The sequence below is a fragment of the Sapajus apella genome, unplaced genomic scaffold (assembly GCF_009761245.1).
Source record: "Sapajus apella isolate SASKATOON/1434 unplaced genomic scaffold, GSC_monkey_1.0 scaffold20, whole genome shotgun sequence".
In the NCBI taxonomy this organism is placed as follows: Eukaryota; Metazoa; Chordata; class Mammalia; order Primates; family Cebidae; genus Sapajus; species Sapajus apella.
The window spans coordinates 21,380,056-21,398,318 of NW_022436960.1; positions in this window are offsets into that span (position 1 = coordinate 21,380,056).

Consider the following 18,263-nt stretch of genomic DNA (forward strand, 5'->3'; position numbering starts at 1 on the left):
AATTTTTGAACTTCAAATAAATGTTTTTCTCATTTTTTAAAGCGATATTTTTAAAAAGCTATCTCTGAGGTTAAGAAATGAGTTTACTGAAAACATGAGAAGATTGGAGTTTTTTTTAAGCTACCTATTTTACTGGGGATGATCTTTCTTCACGACTTGTAATTTGCTGTGAGAGATGACAACTTTCAGATTCTCCAATTTTTTCCTATTCTCTCCTATTTTCCTCATGTTTCTATTTAAATTGTTGTGTTTTCTTTATCCATTCATCTCTTGATGAACATTTAGGTTGTTTCCATGATTTGGTTGTTGCGAATAGTGTTACAATGAACATGGGGTTGCCACTATCTCTTCAAGTTCCTCATTTCAGTTCTTTTGAATAAATACCTGGAAGTGGGATTGCTGATTCACATGGTAATTCCATTTTTAATTTTTTTGAGGAACCTATATACTATCTTTCCCTGTAGTTGCACCATTTTGCATTTCCATCAAGGGTGTACAAGGGATGGACTTGCGACTCAGTTTTGTTTTCAATTCAGAGAAAAATTTCTGTTTTTTTTTTAATACATCGTTGGAGACATCCAACGTTTTTATGTGGAATTTTTTTCTTGTTTATATCCATTAGCTTCAATTTAATTACTTTATCTTTTGTCTCTTTCATTGCATTTATTTAGAATGTCTCAAGCCTTTCTTTTTTTTTCTTTTTTTCTTTTTTTTTTTGAGATGGAGTCTCACTGTGTCGCCCAGGCTGGGGTGCAGTGGCACGGTCTCAGCTCACTGCAAACCCCACCTCCTGGGTTCAAGCAATTCTCCTGCCTCAGCCTCCAGAGTAGCTGAGATTACAGGCATGAGCCACCATGCCTGGCTAATTTTTGTATTTTTAGTAGAGACAGAATTTCACCATGTTGGCCAGGCTGGTCTCGAACTCCTGACCTCATGTGATCCGCCCGCCTCAGCCTCCCAAAGTGCTGGGATTACAGGCATGAGCCACCGCACCCAGGCTCAAACCTTTCTTCTATGTAAATAATTCAAATTTCGGCAACATTTAAATTGTGCTCTTCATTGTTACCGATTACTAGTTTGAGACTGTTATTGTTTAGTTCTCCTAATTCCATAATGCTTCCATAACTCTTTGATTTTGTTCTATTGTTTTATCTTTGAATTCCTGATTTATTATATTTGTTTTCTTATAAAGCCAAATTACTCTAAAACATAAAGTGATTGTAAAGTACTTCTTCTGTTCCTTATGTTTCCTTCTAGACAGAATCTGTACAATATACATCTTAGCTGCTTGCTTTTACTTGGGGTTTTACTTGTTTTTTTACTGTAGTGAGTTTGCATTGCTGCCATGCTGTTTATTTGCATTTTGCTCATGCTCGCCAGCCCTGTGCAGACTTCCTATTTGGTTCAACATAGTTGGATGACTTCTTGGCTCCCTTCTCACCATGTCTGAGACTAGTTTAAGTTTTCTGCTGAAGACCCAGTTGGGTCCCTACCCTCGAGATGGTAGGCAGGGCATATTTGGTTGGAAAAGTTAATCCTGCTCTCTCTTCCATGATTTTGCTGTCTGTGCTATACAAAGTGTCACCCTACCTCACGGTGATGAAGATGGAAGCGTCTCCTTCCCATTGCTCAGTGATCCTGGGCTTCGTTAGATTTCTCCAGTCCTATGTGTAGCCATGGAGCTGTCCTCACTCACTGCTTTCTCCCAGTATCATTTCCACGGCTTCTCAGTCAGAAGGAGAAAATAAGGTCACTTTGTTCCATCCACTTCTCTTCAAATTTGGGGCCAGTAGTGAGAATTCTTAGAATGTCATTGTCTCTCCAGTCTGGAGAATTCAGTCATGACTAGGATTTCACTCTGTTCCAGCATCTTCTTGAGTATTTTCATAATGGCCAGGTTTTTTGGGTTTTTTTAACATTTATTGTACTATTTCATATTTCTTCACTTGATTACTGCTTATGGTGTTTCTTGTTTTTCTTTTCCTATTTCCTTATTTCATGATGTTTTGGGGAAGGCATGCAGTCTACCACGTTAGCCCAAAGCCTCATACTTGTCTACATGCTATTGAATTGTACAACACGCTTCCATGTACACCCAGGAGTTGAGCAATTTCGGACACAACAATTGTACCTCCTTCCTTTCGTTCCCGCTCAAGAATGCATATGTGAAAAGCAAGTGTTACTGTCTGGCTCAGGGCAAACCACAGAGTGCTCACTCAACCAGTGTTTACCAAAAGAGTGTGACACTAACATAGCGATGAACAAAACAGGGCAGTCTAAGCCCTTATAGAACTTCGAGCCCACGGGAGCAGACAGATATTAATCAAAAAACCACACAAAGAATATTAAGTTAATTTCAGTTTTGTAAGATGAAGAGATTTCTGAGGCTAGATGACGGTGATGCCAGCCCAACAACGTGAATGCACTTAATGCCACTGAACTGCATGCTTAAAAATGGTTAAGACAGTAAATTTTGTTATGTGTATTTCACTACAACTTTTACAAAACAAGATTAAGTATTGTAAGAGGGAGATAAATAGTGCTGTGAAAGCACAGATGAGGGGAGGTCAGGAGACCCCTCCTTCCCTGAGGAAGAAATGATTGAGCTGAAATTCAGAGCAACGATAGGATGGAGGTTATTATAGGGATAACCTTGAAACCACTTCAACTTATAAAAAAAGATAAATTATCCACAAATGCTGGTACTTCATTATTGGTATGGCAGGATAATATATTTGAAATATTAACCAATATTTTTCCCTGTATTTGCTTTCACCTTTCTACCCTTCTCCCCTTGCCCAGCCCCAAGCAGCTGGATTTGCCTGTACTTGCTTTGTAGGGAGAAAGGAGGCAGTGAGGAGAAAATCACACAGCCTTGGAGACTCATTCTGGATTTTGTTTTTTCAGAAAAACAGGAAATTTAAGTACCACAAAGAGAATTCGGGGTACAGGTTTTAGAGAGAAATCATGAATAAAAGAGCCAGGGTCCCTTCTACTCCCAGATTTTAAAATATTTCTCAAGCTTGAGATAGGGAGCCTAAAGGGAAGCAATGGGGTGGTAGAAATTTGGGACTGGGAGGAAGGAGCACCTTGGGCAAACCCCAGGGAGGTACTGACATCGCCAGGTGGGTGTGAGGCATCTGAGAGCAGGAAAATGTTCCCATTCTTGGGGAAGATCCCTGGGAGGCAGCAAGATGCAGAGAAGACATTGCTGCCTCCTGTTTCTGGGACCGCTGGACAGAGGCTTGGGTGGCCGCACAGAATTTGCTGAACTCCAGTGTGACAGAGCAATTCCTGCACCCCGTAAGCATCCAGAAGATAGAGTGAGCCAGTGAATCTGAAACTTATCAGGGAGAGGAAGGATGTCTCCTAGGCAATGTGAGTAAACTGATAACCAAGAACCAGATGGGTAACGAACATCTCAACAGATGCCCACATGGCCAGGTGACATCAAGGGCTTAACAGCACCACACACTCACCGATGCTTTTACAACACCATCTGCCCCTGCCACACGACCTGTCCCAGAACAAGAGAAATGAATTGACTATGATGATGTCTCCGGCATCCTACCAGATTGAGGGGACAAAATAATAAAATTAGAAGGACTCATTGGTGTATAAAGCAAGCTACAGGTTTTGCTCCCTAGTTTTTAGGCTGAGATTCACAGTAAAAGAGAATTGCAGCCGGGCGCAGTGGCTCACGCCTGTAAACCCAGCACTTTGGGAGGCCAAGACAGGCAAATCACTTGAGGTCACAAGTTCAAGACCAGCCTGGCTGACATTGCGAAACCCCATCTCTATTAAAAATACAAAAATTTGCTGGGCATCATGGCATGTGCCACCCCAGCTACTCAGGAGGCTAAGGCAACAGAATCACTTGAACCCTGGAGGCAGAGGTTGCAGTGAGCCAAGATTGCGCCACTGCACTCCAGCCTGGGCAACAGAGGGAGACTCTGTCTCAAAAAAAAAAAAAAAAGAAAGAAAAGAAAGAAGAAAAAAAAAAAGAAAATTGCCTCTGACATCCTCGTTATGGTTCCTAGTAATATGCCCGTATGTCACGTCATGAAGGTTTAGGAACACTGATAGGCAGAGTCCAGCCCAGCAGTCATGGGCAAGGGAGGGAGTTCTTTGCCTCTCCGACAAAGAAGCCTACAAATAGCTGTAAGCCAGCCCCTGGTGCCAGACCGAGCAGACCCTGCTCTATTGTTTCAGCTCATCCTGCTGCTCTCTTCTTGCTTGTTACTTTCCATTTAGGAGCTTGATACATCTCACAGATTTCTTAATGATGGTGACCATGTCTTTCACTTTGGTCTCTTTTTTTTTTTTAACCCCTTGCTGAAACGATGGTACATCGTGGCTTCTCTGTAAATATCTGTTGAATGAAAGATTTCAGCTTTGTATCCTCTAGCTACTACAACGGCTTGTACAGAGAAAATTGAATTTAAAATAACTTTAAATGGCTGCTGGGAGGCCTGAGTTTAACAGCTTGGCCAGCTCTGCATGAAATTCTGGATTTGCCCAAAGACAACCTAATGCTTTTAGATAATTTGGCCTAATTTTTAACACTCAAAATTTCAGTTCCTGCTGAGTCCTAATTTGAAAAATATTTTCAACATCTGGAATGTAGAATACTTAATTAATCGTTCCATCGATACCCAGTTGAATAGAAGCCTAGAGGTTAAAACCTGACACTTTTTAAAATATTAGACTCAGCTGTTTAGACCTCTAAATGTTGTGTTAAACTCAGAAAATGAGGCTAATGCTGTGTTCAATGCTGAGAGCCAGCTGTATAGGACAGACAGGTTTCAAATCGTGTGGTCATGCTGCCCTCTCGTGGTGTAATGCATCTGAAACATTTCCATAGAAAAACTAGTAGACCACTACTAATGATAAATTAGACCACATTCTAAGACTCTGTAAACCTCTCAGGTGTTACTGATTGCATTTAATCCCCATAGAAATCCTACTTGCAAAGATGCTGCTATTATCCCCATGTTACAAATGAGAAAACTGAAGCTCAGAGAAGTTAGCTCACCAAGTTCACCCTAGAGCTAGTTACGTAAAAGAACTGGTATGTCTGATTCCAAAGTCCATATGCTTTTCACTATATTATATAAATAATTTGTTCATAGCTATGTCTCCAGTGCCTTACACATGGTGGATACTCACTAAATATTTACCGAATGGATGAATGACAATAGCCTCAGTTATGGTTTTACAGCAACAGTTAAAAATACATCAAGTCTATGTCAGAAACTATCATGTGTTGGGTACCTGCCATGTACATGTATAATTTCATTATGTTCAACCAGGGAAAAGTCAAGACTTATTCTTCTACCCAGCAATCCCATTACTGGGTATATAACCAAAGGAATATAAATCATTCTATTATGAAGACACATGCAAGCATATGTTCATTGCAGCGCTATTCACAATAGCAAAGACATGGAATCACCCTAAATTCCCGCTAATGATAGACTGGATAAAGAAAATATGGGCCGGGCGTGGTGGCTCAAGCCTGTAATCCCAGCACTTTGGGAGGCTGAGGCGGGTGGATCACGAGGTCAAGAGATCGAGACCATCCTGGTCAACATGGTGAAACCCCGTCTCTACTAAAAATACAAGAAGTTAACTGGGCATGGTGGTGCGTGCCTGTAATCCCAGCTACTCAGGAGGCTGAGGCAGGAGAATTGCCTGAACCCAGGAGGCGGAGGCTGCGGTGAGCCGAGATCGCGCCATTGCACTCCAGCCTGGGTAACATGAGTGAAACTCCGTCTCAAAAAAAAAATAAATAAATAAAAGAAAATATGGTACATATAGACCGTGGAATACTATGCAGCCAAGAAAAATAACAATATCATGTCCTTTGCAGGAACATGGATGAAGCTGGAAGCTCTTATCCTTAGCAAACTAACACAAGAACAGAAAACCAAATACCACATGTTCTCACTTATAAGTGGGAGCTAATGGTGAGAATATGTAGACACATAGAGGTGAATGACACACACAGGAGTCTTGTGAAGGGTGGAGGGTGGGAGGAGGGAGGGGATCAGGAAAAACAACTAACAGACACTCGGCTTAATACCTAGGTGATGAAACAATCTATACAATGAAACCCCATAACACAAGTTTTCCTATGTTACAAATTTGCACTTGTACCCCTGAACTTAAAAATTTTAAAAAAAACTTATTCTGCTATATTCTTCAACTCATTCTTTATTTTTAATTTATATATAAACATACATATATATCTGTTTTTAGATATACACACATATTATATATGTGTGTGTATATGTGTATATTATATATGTATGCATATATGCATGTATATGTATATTATATATATTATATATGTGTGTATATATATTGTATGCACATATGTATGTGTATGTATATTATATACACACACATATGTAAACATATAAACAGATATATATACACATATGTTTATATATAAATTAAAAATAAAGAATGAGCTAAAGAATATAGCAGAATATAGAGAACAGCCTGGCTGAACATGGCAAAATCCCACCTCTACTAAATTAAAAATAAATAGATAATGAGTTAAAGAGTGTAGCAGAATTCCGGGCACAGGGGCTCACACCTGTATTCCCAGCACTTTGGGAGGCTGAGGCGGGTGGATCACCTGAGGTCGGGCGTTCGAAACTAGCCTGACCAACATGGAGAAACACCGTCTCTACTAAAACTCCAAAATTAGCCAGGTGTGGTGGCACATGCCTGTAATCCCAGCTACTCAAGAGGCTGAGGCAGGTGAATCACTTGAACCCGGGAGGCAGAGGTTACTGTGAGCTGAGATCAGGTCATTGCACTTCAGCCTGGACAACAAGAGCAAAACTCCGTCTCAAAAAAAAAAAAGAATACAGCAGAATATCAAGACCAGCCTGGCTGACATGGCAAAACCCCATCTCTACTAAAAATATAAAAATAAAAATTAGCTGAGTGTGATGGCATGTGCCACCCCAGCTACTCAGGAGACTGAGGCAGAAGAATCACTTGAACCCAGGAGGCAGAGGTTCAATATATACATATTATATTTGTATATAGATTACATATACATGCATATGTATACATAAATTTTAGTAGAGACAGTGTTCTCACTCTGTGGCCCAGGCTCATCTCAAACTCCTGGCCTCAAGCAATTCTCCCGCCTCAGACTCCCAAAGCACTGGGATTACAGACCTGAGCCACCACACCCAGCTTCATTTCTTTAAAAGAATTTAAGTACACTTTCTATTTACAGATACTTGCACTCATCATTCAGTAAGAATGTATGAAAGTCCTCCTGTGTGCTGAACACTGTTTTAAGTTATGGTGAGGCTTGAACAGTTTGAATGATGTGTCTAAAGTCTGCGACCCAATGTACTGGCTTTTCCTTCGCTTCTCTCCCATCCAAGTACTAACCAGGCCCGACCCTGCTTAGCTTCAAGATCGGGTGCGTTCAGGGTGGTATGGCCATAGACTCTTTCACTTCTCTAAGAGCTGGAAAGGGACCACACTTCTGCAAGGACTTACTGTGTGGTGTTTTGGAGCATGGGTCTTAATTATTAACATCGTAAATTATCTAAATTACTTAATAGTTAGTGGCATAAAATAGCTTTTTAAAAATGTCTGTGTTGTTTTTTAATTGTACTCATCAAAGCAGCTTTGGAAGGATTGTCTGTTATTTGTAAATCTGCACCCCAGGCAATTTTGTAACTGCCAAGAGACCTCTCTTTAGAAATCATGGGCCCATAGCAAAATCTAGGATTAAAGCATAAAGACCCCAAAGTCACCACCTGCTTCCCAGTTTAATGAGCCACTCCACCAGAGGCACGTATTTAGGAAGTATGAGCGAGGAATGGGAAATTTGAGGAAAGAGCAGTTTGGGTATCTTTCCAATAGATATTCAAGTCAAAAATAAAAATGCATGAATATATATTATTAAACCAAAGTTCAGAGAGTGAGAAATACAGGTTATTAAATTCCTATTTGAAAAAAACAAGGAAACAAAATAATCCCTAAGACTCCTGTCATCTCTAAAATATTCTAATTGAAATTAGAAGAAAATTGCCTTTCTGTTTTCTTTTCTCTGAGATCAGCAATCAATGTTAAACAGACCTCACCAATGTTAAAAAAGACCAAATCTCAGTCTTTGTGACTGAATTCGTTCATTCAGTCAACACAGATCTGTTGAATTATGCCATGTGCCCTATCTTAAGATAGCTTTGGGGTTGGATTTTACATGGGAGGAAAGCTGACATCTTGCTTTATATTCTTCCTCCATAGTCTGAAGTTGCTGGTTGTTCGCAGCCCTTTGATGAGTTCCCCGAAGTCTCTTTTATCTGAAGGGGATCACAGTAGGCAAGAGAGCTTTCCTGAGGCTGAAAAGCCTCCAGAGTAGAGTAGAGAGGGAATGAGGAGGGCTCTGGGGGTGAGTTAAACCATGAAGACAATATTCCTACCTGAAAAGAGGCGTGAGAAGGGGACTGGTAGGAAGATCAATAGGGCGGACCCAGTTGATCAATTGCAGAACATTTCAAAGCTGACGTTCAGATCTCTAAAGGTAAATCCTCACTTTCCCCCATTGTCACTGAGCTGTGTGTAAATTATTTTCCTAAATCACTAAAGAAAGAAAATAGCACAAAAACCTCTGTATTCTCCAAGACAACAGTCCACATTGGGAAGCCAGGGCCCCAGCATGTGGGCAGCGGTGGCTGGAAGCACATTCCCCAGGGCTGATCGCTCCTCCTCGGGGCTCCCCAAACTCATCCCCATGGGTGGCAGGGGAATGTGAGAGTCACACAAGGTCTATGCTTGTGGACAAACTGGTTGAAGGACTTGAGGGCAACCTCAGGAGCCTCTACTGCCCAGATGTCACATGTACCGAAAGATACTGATACTCTTGATCCTCAATATTCTAGCCTAATCAGAGAACACCTTTGAGTTATGGTTATGGGAATACAGGGAATCCTGGTTGACTGCTAGTGGGGTGTTAGAATCTCTAACAAAGCATTGGCCCTTTATAGGTCTGTTACCCTTCCTAAAAGGAGAAGGTGAGCCGGGTGCAGTGGCTCACATCTGTAATCCCAGCACTTTGGGAGGCTAAGCCAGGGTTCCAGACCAGCCTGGCCAACATGGTGAAACCCCATCTCTACTAAAAATACAAAAAATTATCTTGGCATGGTGTCAGGCACCTGTAATCCCAGCTACAAGAGAGGCTGAGGCAGGAGAATTGCTTGAACTGAGGGGGACGGGCGGCGGGAGGGGGTAGGTGGGAAGGGGGGCAGCGAGGTTGCAGTGAGCGGAGATCATGCCATTGCACACCAGCCTGGGCAACAAGATCGAAACCCCATCTCAAAAAGAAAAAAAAGAGAGAGAGAGAAGGTGAGATTAGATGCTCTCAAAGGATGGATCCAAGCCTAAATTTTCACTTTGAAGAGTCAAAGTAAACAGCCAGCCTTGTTACCCCTTGGACTTCAAATATCAAATTCTTCTGAAGCTTCAGATTTGTAAGGACATTTCCACCTTTCAGCCTACTTTGCCCCAACAAAATTGCACAGGACATGTAAGATTTGCTTGGCTGGCCAAGCATGGTGGCTCATACCTGTAATCCCAGCACTTTGGGAGGCCAAGATGGCCAGATCACCTGAGGTCAGGAACTCAAGACCAGCCTGACCAACATGGCAAAACCCCATCTCTACTAAAAATACAAAAATTAGCTGGGTATGGTGGTGGGTGCCTGTAATCCCGGCTACTCAGGAGGCTGAGTCAAGAGAATCACCACTTGAACCTAGGAGGCAAAGGTTGCAGTAAGCTGAGATCATGCCATTACACTCCAGTCTGGGCAACAGGAGAGAAACTCCATCTCAAAAAAAAAAAAAAAAAAAAAAAAAAGATTGATTTGGCTGCTATCTACATGTTTAAAGATCTCTCTGTTCCTATTGCTGTATTTATTAGATCTCCTATTATAATCGTGGTAAAATAAAATCTAAAGTAAAATTAAATAAATAAATACGGCATGGCTGGGATACCAGTGGGGACAGAGTGGCTTACTTGGCTGAGCCCTGTAGCACCTACCTTATTTGGTTCATTTAGCTTGTGGGTAGAAATGTCCCCTTTTAAAAAGTAAACACTACTGAGCATTCACTCAAAACTCTATATAGTGTTAGATCTGAACCAACGTTTCTTAAGGTTCAAACAGGTGAAATGCTCTTATACAAGGCAGCCTCACCTTCAGGTCTACCTGGTAAGTTTCTGTACATTCCTCTTAGCAATGGCTTTTTACTCATCTCACATCTGAGGGCAACAAGCTTTTACTCTGTTCCACTAGCAGCAATCCATCAGGCATGCTGCAGGATCTCCAGATTCTAAATCAATTTACTTAGAAGACACAGCATTTTTTTTATTGCCTCTTATCTGGAAGTCCCATAACCTCTTCTACACCTCCTGTCTCTAGCTTGCCCTGCATGACCATTGCAGGCACGTTCACCTCCTGCTCCTGGCCTCCTGGGCCCAGCAGGAACTAATCCTCCCCTGTCCACAGTCTCATTCTAAGCATCAATCTGGTTTTCTTTACTTACTGTCAATGAACATATAAGTTTCTACTCTGTCTGAACATTCTTTCTGAGCTACTTGTGTTTATTTATTCACTCATTTCTTATCTCTCTCCCAATTTGAGGCCCCAGGCAACCTCACATGACCTAACTGGATTCTCTCAAGCCATCCTTTCAAAAGGAATGAAAATTGAGGTCCCTCTTCTATGCCCAAAGACTCTAGGATGCCTGCAGAGTCAGGAACTCTGGAATCTTAGGTACCCTCCTGACATATCCATCTCCATCACCCCTGGCTGAACATGCTGAGAAAGAATGGCCTGGCACGCTTGCAGAGAAGAGGCACTATTTGCTGTGTTTGAGCATGCACAAGCTCTGTGTACACACTCCATGCATCACCCAGCATGGTCCTGTTTTTGTATAGTATGGCTTCATTCTTTTGCATTTCTACTCCCAGCAAGCCATATGACAATTTTTTTTAATTAAAAGAAATGACAAATAGTTTTTTTTTAATCTCTGGAAATGTTTAAGATATTTTCTGAAAGAACTGGAATGGGTGATGGTGAGCATTGTGTATATCCCGCAAGGACATAATTAAATTTGCAATAACTCTATCCCCTTTTGAATGAGTCATAAAAACCAACAGAAAGTGAAGTGGTCAGTAATTAGGCATGTGTCTGATGCCTGTCTTATTTCTTCTTTTTTTTCCTTTTTTTTTTTTTTGAGACAGAGTCTTGCTCTGTCACCCAGGCCAACTCACTGCAACCTCTGCCTCCTGGGTTCAAGTGACTCTTATGCCTCAACCTCCCCAGTAGCTGGGATTATAGAAATGCACCACCATACCTGGCTAATTTCAGTATTTTTAGTAGCGACAGGGTTCCACCATGTTACCTAGGCTGGTCTCAAACTCCTGGCCTCAAGCCATCTGCCCACCTCAGCCTCCCAAGCTGTCTTATTGCTTAATGGAGTCTGAACTCAAAGAAGAAAGAAAAAGTTAGGCCTTATTATCTTCCTCAAATTCCAACAAGAAAAACAAACACTAGACATAGAATACAAAAATTTAAAATCAACTACAAATTGGAATAAGCACCATAAAGTATAACAGGAAGACCACACTTGTTGATAATATGCACAAGCTCTTTTTCATTTTTGGATAAACGTTTTTGGGCTACATGTGGATGTTGAGCTATAAAAAACAACTGATCTGGCAAAAGAATACGCTTATCCCTCACTTGACAAAAATTTACACAATGTTTTGGGAGTTAGGGTTTTCTGCTAGTTCTTTGGTATCTGATTTGGTTTGTTGGATGTTGGCTATTAATTTATGAGTTTCAGCCCATATTTCTATTTAACAAGTCTTTTTTAACATAAAAAAAGAAAGAATTTTTTTAATCCTCAATCTCTTCTTTGATCCATACTGCCGTGATGCAAGGCGTCAGTATCAATTACCCTGACCTGAACAAAAGGGGATCCACCCTAGACTCTATATTTTAGGGGACACACACTTCTGCAAGTGCCACAAATGCACTCTGGCTCAGTGTGACCGGCAACCTAAACCTAACTCAGAACCAACACTATCCAGGGTTGGGAAAAGATTCTACATCTCTTTCCGAAGTCCTTGAAACAGAAGGCAATTGTGTCTAGAAGTCTTGAAAGACTTTGTATTGCTGATATGGTGCGGATCTGTGTCCCTACCCAAATCTCATGTTGACATGTAATTCCCATTTCCACATGAGATTTGGGTAGGGAGACAGATCCACACCATGTCAGCAATATGGGGCATGGTGGCAAGTAACTGGATCTGGCAGCAGTTTCTCATGAATGGTTTAGCACCATCCCCCTTGTGCTGTTCTCATGATGGGGTTCTCTCGGGATCCAGCTGCTTAAATGTGTAGGACTTCCCCTCACTCTTTCTTCCTCCTTCTCCAGCCATGTAAGATCTGCTTGCTTCCCCTTGGCCTTCTGCCATGATTATAAGTTTCCTGAGGCCTCCCCAGAAGCTGAGCAGAAGCTAGCATCATGCTTCCTGTACAGCCTGTAGAACTGTGAGCCAATTAAACCTCTTTACTCCAAATTACTCAGTCTCAGATATTTAGATGTATAGCAGTGTGAGAATGGACTAATAGAATTGCTCTGATGCCAATGTCAGAGGTAGACACTGGTTCAGCAAGAGACAACACAAATGGATTTATTTCTTAGAGAACAGAAATGTAACAGATTTTCTCGAAATATATTATCATTTCCCAGTAGGTCCGTGCATCCATTTTTTTATTCACTTAATACTCCAAGTTACAGTTCTAGAGATTCTCACAATTTTCATGATGTTCACAGCAGTTGCATAATAACAATAAAATATTTTGCAATATTAAACAATTCATATTACTCTTAGTAGAAATATGTCTAGACATAACAAATATGAAGCTTGACACTGACCCTTTACATTGATAACTAGAAAGACGATTAATTCTGGAATTGTAAATCACTGTAGTTTCACAAAAATATTTAATGTGATTTAATTAAAATTTTAAAAAATTAAATAGAAATGTTTTAACTTCATTTTAATCATTTTATTTAAAATGTTATTTTTATTAATTATAATAGATGCCTTCCTTTAATTTTAGCATATAATTTTTTAATTTCCAAAGAAAGATAATTTCTAAAATATATATATTTATTACAATTTTTTATTTTCAAATTTACTTCCATTTATATCTTAAATAAAAGTGTGTCTAAATTACATACACTTTGAGTTTTATTATTTAATGCTTTGAATCATTGAGATCACGATAGAAATAGAATATACAGAAGTGGCACTCAGAAAGAAAATGAGCTAAACAGAAAATAAGTAGAAGTTCTTCAAAGAGGCAGATTGCATAGGTATTTTAAAACTGGAAACAAAGGAAATGAGCAAATTTCTGCCAAATATATCCCACAGAAAATTCCTGACCAAGATATTATGTATTCTCTATTTAATGAAGATTTAATTGCTATTTAAAAAAGTAAATTAGCAAATTATTCTTATCAATTCACAGTCTGCACAGGTCAGATGAAATGCCTGCAATATTATATTCTTCACCAAATGAAGATGTAATTACATGTCACAAAACATAATTTGCACATAGAGAAAGCACAATACAATTTCTAAAAAAAAAAAAAAAAAAGTTGAATAAAGAATGATTGATCATATTCAATAAAGATAAGGAAAGGCAAACTGAGAACCTTACTGTGATGTTCTTAAAAGGATAACACTACCTATCGAAAGTTTGCTATGCATAATGATGCTTTCTGTGTCAGTAAAAGCACAAGATCTAGGTTTAGTAGAAATTGTTTCAAATTTTGATGCTAAAAAGAACAAAAATATAATGAAGCAAGTGATCACTCTCAAGTTCAGAAGATTCTAAATGAAGCTACTAATTTAATGAATAATAAGGTGAGAAAAGAAAACACATGTAGTTTTAAAAATGATATTATTGGCTGGACACAATGGTTCATTCCTGTAATCCCAGCACTTTGGGAGGCTAAGGCAGGTGGATCTCTTGAGCCCAGAGTTTGAGACCAGCCTGGGCAACATAGTGAAACCTTATCTCTATAAAAAAAATACAAAACTTAGCCAGGTGTGGTGGCACATACCTGTGGTCCCAGCTACTCAGGAGGTTGAGATGGGAGAATCACCTGAGCCAGGGAGGTTGAGGCTGCAGTGAGCTGTGATCACACCACTGAACTCCAGCCTGGGCGACAAAGTGAGTCCCTGTCTAAATAATAAAATAATAAAATTAAAGATACTATAATAGTATCAGCTAAGTTGTACCAGGGTCAAAATTCATGTTGGTGAAGTAATATTCACTACACGTATTGTTGAACTATCAGAAAAGGAAACAAGTCAAAACTCAACAGTATTTCACTGGTTTACATCAGTTGTGAAAGTAGATATAGACTTTACTGAAAAGCCGAGAAATTTTCAATTTTAGGCATTGATTTAAGAGACTGATGATTGCAAGCTTCACGGCTTACCTAATCTCACTAACACAGTTGGCAAAGAATAAAATAATTAAGCCAGAATGTTTATAAAAATCCAGAAGCATTTCTTTGTAGTTGGAATTCATTGCTGGGAGAAAGGAGCTCATCTGCACCTATGACAACACTATTTTTTGGAACAATTCAGAGATAAAATGCAGTATCTTCTGGGTCAGCCCAGAAATGAACCAACATGATGAAACACATATGAAATTGGACCCTACACCATAATTTGACAGACAATCGGAATTTGGAACACATGTTAGAACAATTAGGATCCACTAGGAGAGAGTGGAAAATAACATTCCCAAATGAGTGAATAGTCACCAAAAATGACATTAATTTGAGTTTGTGCCATCCACATTATTTAGTATAATCCATTGCTTAATTTTTTTTTTTTTTTTTTTTAAGATGGGGTTTCACCGTGATGGCCAGGCTGATCTTGAGCTCCTGACCTCAGGTGATCCACCCACCTCGGCCTCCCAAAGTGCTAGGATTACAGGCGTGAGCCACAGCGCCCGGCCCATTGCTTAATTTTAATTTTAAAAAGTAACAAAATAAAACAGATCTAGTTTGATACTTTATGTTAAAATCATTAAACTACATATACATATGTATAGTTTAATTTTAGAAAATGTTTTCTTAGTTGAAAAAAGCTGGCATAAAATATACAACAAAGGTGATGCTTAGATCAAGTATAAAGAATTGTTTAAAAGAAGGCCAAGCCTGGTTGCTCATACATGTAATTCCCATGCTTTGGGGCACCAAGCCAGAAGGATCTCTTGAGGCCAGGAATTCAAGACAAGACTGGACAATACAGTAAAACCCATGTCTCCACAAAAAAAGGGCGTGGGGAGAGAACTTTTAAAAAGGAAATAATAAAATTTTATGACAATGAAAGAAGATTCATGTATAAATAATTCTGAAACAAATTTCAGAAAGGTAAATCATAAATTGAGATATATTCTTGATTGAAGAGTGATTTTAACAAATTGAATATCAAACTGCTATTTTCAAGTTATCTTCATAATACCGTAGTGTTGAAAAATTTTGAAGAAGAAAATCCTTATTGCAACAGAACTGTTCAGAAAAAGCACAAAGAAGAAAAACAATACTGAATGGATCTAAACATTAAGGGACAATTACAATTGTGACATAAAAATAGTAAAATATGTAGCAAGAATTTCTATGATAAAAATAATTTATCACATAAAACACTATAGCAACGTTTGAAAATGTTAGCAATATTTGTGGTTCGTTTTTTAATTTAAGTAATGTTTTAAGAACTTTATTGGCAATTTTAATTATTACACCCTTGGCAGAGAGGTTTCCCAGACTGGAATTTTAAAACCATATAATAACTTCAGTGACTCAAGAAAGATTATGTAATTTGGCATTACCATCAAGAGAACAGAAATTTTGTGGAAATCTTGATTAAACAGCACAATTGAAGATACTGCTGACATTGGGCTAGGAAAATAAAAATTTTAGAATCAATGTACAATTTGAAAATTACATATGTCTTTAATTTATGACTCACCCAGACATGGCCAACACATCAAGGGAACACCCAGGCACATGCAATAATAATTACTCAGATGTCTTTGATATTTGCTGATTTTCAGTAATATAAGGCTATATAACTTTGCACGTTTTTTTGTGAAGGTTTATTTGTTTTGGCAGGTAGATAGGACATAATTTAACCGTTTGCTTAATTTATAACTTTTAATTTGTAAGAGCCATGGTACATAGGCCTCCATTTGTACTCATGTCCTGGGCCCTGCCAGGTGTGTGCCAAGTGTGTCCCTTGGTGGGGGACACAATGGTGGCACCAGTGCTCAGCATCACCAAGGAAAGCTTCCTTCCTTGCTCTTTTCTATTTAGCTTGATGCAAGCGTGTGGTCTCCATGCAAAGCAATAGGCTTCGAGGAATATTTGTACATATAAATGGGTCCAAACATTATTTTTTCATGTGACTGTTACCACAATTAATAATTCGATTATGGAATGACTGTAAAACACAACAGCAGCTGGAGACACAGACTCCACACTGAGATTCAAACGTGTTAGAACAGGCTTCCATAAAGTGACTTCCTTCTAGATTACAGAAAGGTAGAAAAAAAAAAATACCTTGACAGTGAAAAGCCTGCCAAACATCCACTCCACCAGGTGCTTAAGGTCAACATCCACAGTGACAAGCTGTGTTAGCAGTATGTTTCCTTGATACAATGTGGTGAGAATGGCACTTCACCTCTGTAGTGTTCTGCACAAAAACCATAACTCCATTCTAATCATGAGAAAAGCAGCAGGCAAATCCCGATTGAAGGGCTGGGCGCAGTTGCTCACTCCTATAACCTTAACACTCTGGGAGGCCGAGGTCAGCGGATCACCTGAGGTCAGGAGTTCAAGATCAGCCTGGCCAACATAGTGAAACCCTGTCTCTAGGAAAAATACAAAAATGAGCCAGGCACGGTGGCAGGCACCTGTAGTCCCAGCTATTCAGGAGGCTGAGGCAGGAGGATCACTTGAACTCAGGAGGCGTAGGTTGCAGTGAGCCGAGATCTCACCACTGCACTCCAGCCTGGGCAACAGACAGAGACTCCATCTCAAAAAAAAAAAAAAATCCCCATCGAGGGGATATTCTGCAAAATGTCCTGCCAGTACCCCCGCCTCAGACTGTCAATGTCATAAAAAACAAGAACCATCTGAGAAACTGTCATAGCCAAGAGTTGCCTATGGAGACATGATGAAAGGCAATGCAGTATCCCAGATGGGGTTCTGGAACAGAAAAGGCACATTAGGTAAAAACGAGGGGAAGCCAAATAGAGTGAGGACTTTAGTTATTGGTTCGTTCATTGTAACAAATGCACCTCACTCATGTAAGATGCTAGCAATAAGGGGAAACTGAGTGTGGAAGATACAGGAACTCCACACTGCTTTGCAACTTTTCTGTAAACCTAAAACTATTCTAAGATTTTAAAAGGTATTTCGTTTTATTGTTTGGGGGATTTTTTCTTTTATTTTTATTTTTATTATTTTTTCTTTTTTTTTGAAATGGAGTCTTTCTCCATCGCCCAGGCTAGAGTGCAGTGGTGTGAGCTCTGCTCACTGCAACCTCTGCCTCCCCAGTTCAAGCGATTCTCCTGCCTTAGCCTCCCAAGTAGCTGGGAGTACAGTCATGCACCACCACACCTGGCTAATTTTTGTATTTTTAGTAGGGACGAGGTTTCACCATGTTGGCCAAGCTGGCCTTGAACACCCAGCTCAGCTTGCCAAAGTACTGGGGTTACAGGCATGAACCACCACACCCAGCCTTGTTTTGTTTTTGCAACGTAACGGAACATGATGGAAGGGCCAAACAGCCTCAGAAGAAGCCTCCTGGCAGGAGAGAACGAGTCCTCCAGGACTCGCCAGAGAGGGCAGAGGCTAATCTTGGGACACAGATCAATCGTGGCAAGCTCAGCCCGTCCTAAGAGAGGCCTGGTTTGGGCACAGAAGGGTAATGTTAATGATTCTGGACATTCCTGGCTCAGCCATCTTGACACCATGGCATGCTTTGTGGGAAGTGGCCATGTGTTTGTCACCAAGAGCCACAGTCCCCAGAGCCTCAGGTTATTTTCTCCAGGAGCTGCCTTTTCCTGAAGCCGACCTTGACAAGAGCAGCTTGTTTCCCACCCTGTAGGGGAGAGTGCAGCAAGT